The sequence below is a fragment of the Rhinatrema bivittatum genome, chromosome 17, assembly GCF_901001135.1.
Source record: "Rhinatrema bivittatum chromosome 17, aRhiBiv1.1, whole genome shotgun sequence".
NCBI lineage: Eukaryota > Metazoa > Chordata > Amphibia > Gymnophiona > Rhinatrematidae > Rhinatrema > Rhinatrema bivittatum.
The window spans coordinates 39,325,178-39,330,988 of NC_042631.1; the positions used below are offsets into that span (position 1 = coordinate 39,325,178).

At 49.0% G+C, this 5,811-nt stretch overlaps 1 non-coding gene across 1 annotated transcript; it reads right to left on the reverse strand.

Annotated features, from left to right (window-relative positions):
- Positions 1-5,737: 5,737 nt before the first annotated feature.
- Positions 5,738-5,811, reverse strand: TRNAT-AGU. The gene has a single exon. It is a non-coding gene; the product is annotated as a tRNA-Thr (tRNA).

Sequence of the window (5,811 nt, forward strand, 5' to 3'; positions counted from 1 at the left end):
AATCACACAGACACACATGGTCTCTCTCTCTCATTTAAACACAGGCTCTCAATCACATACTCACATGCTCCATCACCTAAACCAGCTGTCAATCAGACACAGACACACATGATCTCTCTCTTACTTATACACACAGGCTCTTAATCATACATACACATGATCTCTCTCACACACAAAGGATCTCAATCATACACACATACTCTTTCAAACAAACAGGTTTTCAATTACAAACTTACACATACAGGTTCCCAATGGTAAACTTACATTCATGCTCTCTCTCTCACAGGCAGGATCTCAATCACAGACATACTCTCTTTCACATATACAGGCTCTCAATCATTCACATACATGCAATCTCTCACTCACACACACAGGATCTCAAACACACATGCTTGCTCGCTCATTCACTCTCTCTCTCCCCCCCGGGAACTCGCGGCAGCAGCATCCACCTCCCAACGCTAACCTCCTTCATTTTCAGCCCTCGCGGAGGCGAAGGCGGAGTCCCATCGGCCGCGGTTGAAGATTTTCATTTTCCTCCGAGCCGCGCTGCAGTCTTCTTCCCGCGCAGGCACCCGATGCTCTCCACTTCCTCTTCCGGGCCGCGGGAAGAAGAGAGCACGCCGGTGCTCTCTTCTTCCCGCGGCCCGGAAGAGGAAGTGGAGAGCATCGGGTGCCTGCGCGATGACTCCAGCGCTGGCACCCGGCTGACACCCGATGACTCCCGCGCAGGCACCCGGATGACTCCAGTCGGCGTGCTCTCTTCTCCTCCCCCCCCCCCGCGGCCCGGAAGAGGAAGTGGAGAGCATCGGGTGCCTGCGCGGGAAGAAGAGACCACACTAGCGTGGTCTCTTCTTCCGCGCAGGCACCTGATGCTCACCACTTCCTCTTCCGGGCCGCGGGGGGGGGGAGGAGAAGAGAGCACGCCGGTGCCGCTGACTCCAGCTGTCCTGCCGCGTTCCGCCCGGGCTGACAGCATTTTAAGCCCGGGCGGGGGAGGACCGGGGAGCAGCTGGGTCAGCGGGGAACCGCGAAGTATGGCGACACGTGTCTGCGAGCCAGATGCAGCCCTCAAAAGAGCCATATCTGGCTCGCGAGCCATGGGTTCCCGACCCCTGATCTAGAGTAACCAGCCAGTAATCTTCAGGAAGATCTGGTAAATCATCCAAAATCCGTAACATATGGGAAGTGTCTTGCAGAAACGATGCAGCTTCCACAACAGATGGTTTCAAAAAAATGATCTAGAAATCTTGATAAGGGTTCTAACAGCGAGCCTCTACTAGATACAATAGGACGGCCCGGGGGGGTTTTGATGTCCTTATGTATCTTAGGGAGAGTATATAAAACCGCAGCGTTACCAATAGTTACCTGCCGAATAGTAAGGGTCTGTGCCCACGTCCCTCTATTGGGCAAGGTCCTTGATGTTATGAATGGTAAAGATATTCGAGAAAAATGAGCGAGTCTACTGCATTGTATATAGTGGATATTACAGATATGCAACACCAATGACACGAACAAATCAGGAATAGTTGGGTAGCTGTCGTGATATGAGACTGCATTTCTTACAGCAGATCTACCTTTGACACGCCCAGGGGGAGGAGTTTGTGTAAAGATTCCTTGACGTGAACGGCGCTTTCATTTATCTAGTGAGATTTTTGGTAAGGAGGAGCGAGTGTGTTGTAGCTCGCGCTCAGTGTTGTTATGCAAGGTAGGTATGAATGTAGTTTTAGCTCATAGGCCTTTGCGATGTCTAACATTGTTGACACGAGAGACCTGTCCACATTATCGTTGTTGACGACGTCATACACGGACGTGAAAGAAGACTGGAGCTTCCGGTTTAACAGACTTCCGCTCTTAGGGTATAAAACGATCACTGGAGGTGGTTGCCATTTCAAAAGGAGATGCAGTCCAACGGGGCTGCCATGGATTACTAAGAAGATGCGATTCCAAGGAATTACAAGGCTTCCCTACGACGCTCTCAAAAAAGCAATTTTGAAGGACACCCCCTGAAGCAGGACGGCCTCGTCCGAAACACAGCTGTGTCGGGTGAACTACTACTACTACGGAGTAGATGAGTATTTGTGTCCCCTTTCTTGGAGTGTGTGACATTAGTTTTTACTATAATGAAAAATTTCTAACAAAAAATGGACTATTGATGATTAATTTAAATTAAAGCAAGGTGACCCTATACAAAAATAGTGTCTGTTACACAATACAGACTCTGTAAGTAAGGGGCCTACATACATTTGGGCTTTTGCATATATTGTTAAGCGATAAAAAATATACTGGTGATACCTTCTGTTTTTGATATTGTTGGTAGACTATTCGGTACACTGGAGTACAGTGGATGTGGGTTATTTTGTTGTGATGGATAAGAAACAGTTACATCGCCCTTTGGTATGAGGGGTTGTTTCTGGGGTTCCGGGCGTATTTGTTCTACAGAGGGATGACCTTTCAGCAGACTCGACTTTCGGTAGGTCTCAGGTCTTTTTGTCCCTGGCAGCCCAAGAGAGGAGCGGGCTTGTGTGGTGGACCTTCCCGAGCTTCCCAATGAAGTTTTGCCGATCCACCTTCCGGAACAGGAAATAGGGGGACATCTCTCTCTCTCTTTTATCAGAAATGGGTCAAGATCATGTCGGACTGGTGGGTCCTGGAGGTGATACGCGAAGGGTATGCACTGGAATTTCACAGTATTCTTCAGGACATGTTCATGGTGTCCCCTTGCCACTCCCTGCAGAAGAAGCAGGGAATGGAGTTCACGCTTCAAAGGCTCCTCAGACTGAGGACTGTGGTTCTGGTGCCCACGTCTCAAAGTATGGAGCAATATTCCATTTATTTTTTTGTGCCCAAGAAGGAGAGTTCCTTTCATCCCATCTTGGATCTCGAGAGGGTCAACTGTCACTTGAAGGTGACTCATTTTCGAATGTCAATCTTACGCTCTGTAATAATGGTGGTGCAGTTGGGGGAATTTGACCTCCTTGGATCTGTCAGAGGCTTACCTTCATATTCCCATCTCATTGGAACAACGCTTTCTATGCTTTGTGTTGTTGGGGGCGCCATTATTAGTTTTGGGCGCTGCCTTTTGATCTAGCCACTGTTCCCAGAATGTTTTCCAAGATTATGGTGGTGGTAGCGGCGGCCTTGTGAAAAAAAGGAATTCTGGTATATCTGCATTTGGACGACTGGCTGATTCGAGCCAAGTCTCATGAAGAGAGCCACCATTTCAGGTGGTGAACCTGACCAACAGCAATTTTCAGTCATCCCAGTTGTTGAAGTATCTGGGGGTCCAGTTTGACACAGGGCAGGACAGAGTTTTCCTACCAGAAGTTCGGATCCAGAGATTGATGTCTCAAGTGTGTCAGTTGATGAACACCATATGCCCGATGGTGTGGTCCTACCTACAGGTACTCAGTTTGATGGCAGCTACCCTGGAAGGAGTGCTGTCGGCAAGGGCGCATATGTGTCCTCTTCAGCGCTCTCTGCTATATCATTGGAACCCGCAGTCTCAGGATTATGCGGTTCGGCTCCACTTGTCGATGGAAATCTGCTCCCACAGATGGTGGTTGTATGAGGATCATCTGAGAAAGGGAGTTCCCATATCCTTTCCGGCCTGGTTGGTACTCCCGACAGATGTGAGTCTCCACAATTGGAGGGCTCACTGTATGGAGTTAACGGCCCAGGTGTTATTATTTGTAAGGGTTCTGGGTGGTAGATGACCATGCCCGTGGATGGGGGGAAGTCCAGTGAGGGGCCACAGGTCAGGCTCAGTGTAGGAGACACATACACACTAGTTCTTTTATTATATTTATTTATTATTTATTTAAAGTTTTTTATATACCGACATTCGTTAAGAAAACATCACATCGGTTTCCATAGAACAATAATTGGCCAACAGGGCTTTACAATGCAACTGATAAAAGAACTAGAGGGGAGGGGGGCGAAAGGGGGGGGGGGGGACGGGGTGGAGGGAGGAGGCTTAACAAAGAAACTGAGGAGAAATTGAGGGAGGGGATATGGAGGGGGGTAGAGGGGGGTAGAGGGGTAAGGGAAAATAATTTTAAACTGTACAAATATTTACACGCAAAAATCATACTTAAATACAAGAAAATGTATAATATTATACTGGGAGGAGAGGATTGAGGGGGGGAATTGAGTCGGGAAGGCGAAAGAATCGGTGCAGGGGAATAGAAGAGAAGGGAAATGCGACTCATGCGTAGGCTCGTGTGAACAGCCAGGTCTTGAGATTCTGTCTGAATGTTTTAGAGCATTTCTCAAGGCGTAGGTGGGTGGGCATAGCATTCCATAAAGATGGACCAGCTAGGGAAATTGCACGTTGTTTAGTGGCTGTGAGATGGAAGAGTTTGGGAGAGGGAGTGTGAATGTTTGCGGTGTAGGGGGTGTAGGATTGCTGAACCACCAGAGGTGGCAGTAGTGAGCTGGAAAGTAGCCCGGTTGGGCTTGTAGTCCCTCAGGCTCTGGAACAGCGATCTCACAATGGTTGTGCTGTAATAGAGAACTGATATTGTGAGTAGTAGCAGGATATGCAGAGTTCAGGAATAGAGCCTCGTTGGTAATGTACTCACGCAGCGGTCTCTCAGTGTGGAGCACAGGAGCTGGAGTAAAGGCAGGCCCTCGAGAGCGAGTACCTGGTTCCAGGGAATAGCTCTGAGAGATAGAGATGGTAACTCACTGATGTTATAGGCAGCGGTGTCTTCCTGGCAGAAGTGGAGTCCAAGTAGCGAGTCCAGGAACATGGGCCCTCGAGGAGCGAGTACCGGTTCCAGACTGCGACCTGAAAGGCCTGAAAGGCCCCAGAGGAGCGGGTACTCCAAATAGAGTAGGTCCAAAGGAGGCAGAGTTGCAAGGTACGGAGAGCGAATCCCATCCATTAGGAAACCTTTGCTAACTTGATTAGCTAGCAATCGTGTAGGCCTTTAGTATCCTGGATGCATGATGTCATCACAGGGGGACGCCCCTGAGGTTCACGCCATTGAAGGTACTTGAAGCAGGGCTGCGCGGTGCACGCCCTGAGGCAGCTGAACAGCATGGCGGGAGGCAGCGCCAAGCCACTCCGGGGACGCCGGAGAGGACGGCAGGCAGACTCCGCGGCAGCCAAACATCAGTCAACCGCAGGAGGAGTCGCCAGAGGAGTAAGGAGGGTGGAGTGGAGACATTGGGCAGCGACAGTCGTAACACCAGGGGCACTGGAATATCGAAGAGTCATAGTAACATAACATAAGAACATAAGAAATGCCAAACTGGGTCAGACCAAGGGGCCATCAAGCCCAGTGTCCTGTTTCCAACAATGGCCAATCCATGTCACATGTACCTGGCAAGTACCCAAACATTAAATAGATCACAAGCTACTATTGCTTATTAATTACCGTAATAGCAGTTTATTGATTTAACTTCTAGTAACATAGTAATGACAGCAGAAAAAGATCAAAATGGTCTATATAGTCTGCCCAGCAAGCTTCCTGAAGTAGTAACTGCTGCTCCGTGCAGGCTACCTGCACGTCTCTCTCAAGGGCAGCAACCGCTGCTCCGTGCTGGTTAAGCTTTTTTATTTATTCCCATCCTCTAGCCTTTTAGGGATCCACAGTGTTTATCCCACGCCCCTTTGAAATCCTTCACAGTTTTAGTTTTCACCACTTCCTCCGGAAGGGCATTCCAGGCATCCACCACCCTCTCAGTGAAGAAATAGAAATTATTAGTGCATTTTGCTCTGAGGTGTAAAGGAAGGCACTGCTGGGATTTGAACCCAAGATTTCCTGTTTACTAGACAGGCACTTTTACCAACTAAGTCACAGCACC